The following is a 1,097-nucleotide window of genomic DNA, read 5'->3' as shown; positions in this document are numbered from 1 at the left end:
ATTACCCCACGCAGGAAAATGAAGGACTACAGGGGCCGGGGCTCCTTCTTTTCACAGAGAAGGAGATGCCCCATGAGGTGGGGCTGTCGAATGAGAAGTGAGGAACACCTTGAAGGAAGCAGCGTCACCGCACTGGCCAACGTGGACCACCGTGAAGAGCCTGCAGGGCTGCGTCCCTCCCCCACCCCCCCCCGGGCTCGGGAGGGCCCGAAGTGAGCCCGGCCCCTTCACCGCCCTGCAAATCCCTGCCCCTGTTCAAGATCCCCCTCCCTATTCCCTTCCCGCCGACTCACAGTCACTCTGCGCTGGGACCCGAGCCTGGTCACCCAGCCTCCACCTGTCCCCTCACATTGGGCCCCCGCACGGCAGCGGGGCCTTTCTGAGACGCAGTCGTGGCTCCCCGAGTCCCCTGGCCCCAACCCTCTCTCACTGCACCCAGACCGAGTCCAAACTCCCGGGGCTTGGGGCACATGGCCTTCAGGACCAGCCTGGCCTCGTCCCCAGCCTGGCCCCACCCACCTGCTGACTCCTGGCCGCCCAGAACACGGGCCTGCAGCTCCGCCAGGCCTTTGTACACGGGCCTCCTCCTGGGCCACCTCCCTGCCTCCTTGTACTCACTCCGCGGCCTGGCCGGGCCCTGCTTGCCCAACAGGCTCTGATCTAAGGAACCGACTGGAGAGCCCTGATGCCAGGAGCGTATCTGAGCCACCCACTGCCCAGCCTGGCCTCGCTGTGGCTGAGCCGCACTCGGGGGGGAGGGGGGGGTTCTAACAGCATGTGAACGGGGGATGGATGATGATCTCCCGATTCTGGACAAGGACGCTGAGGTCTATCCCGGAAGGCCACATAACCAGCCCGAGGGACAATGGCTGGGAACCTGCCTCCTTCAGTGCAACACCTGCCAGCAGTCAGGGCCTATGGCCACTAGAGGGCGCAGGAGGATAAGCGCCAGGTGCCCCGTGGCAGGGCCCAGGCAGGGGGGTGGCCGGACAGCCACCTCTGGTTTAGCTCACGGAGGCCCTCCAGGCTCCTAGTGGCAGCACAACCTTTACGGCATATTCCAGGGCTCTGTTCTGAGAGTCACCGAGGCCAGTGCC

General features: G+C 65.4%; 1 protein-coding gene across 1 annotated transcript in view; it reads right to left on the bottom strand.

The window, feature by feature from the left end:
- Positions 1-1,097, bottom strand: part of LOC102425542 (ellis-van Creveld syndrome protein) — a 47,917-nt gene that overhangs the window by 24,066 nt on the left and 22,754 nt on the right. The gene's annotated exons all lie outside the window — the stretch shown is intronic.

This window comes from Myotis lucifugus, unplaced genomic scaffold, assembly GCF_000147115.1.
Source record: "Myotis lucifugus unplaced genomic scaffold, Myoluc2.0 scaffold_1458, whole genome shotgun sequence".
In the NCBI taxonomy this organism is placed as follows: domain Eukaryota; kingdom Metazoa; phylum Chordata; class Mammalia; order Chiroptera; family Vespertilionidae; genus Myotis; species Myotis lucifugus.
Note: the sequence above shows the minus strand (reverse complement) of the source record. Positions and strands in the feature narration are given on the sequence as shown.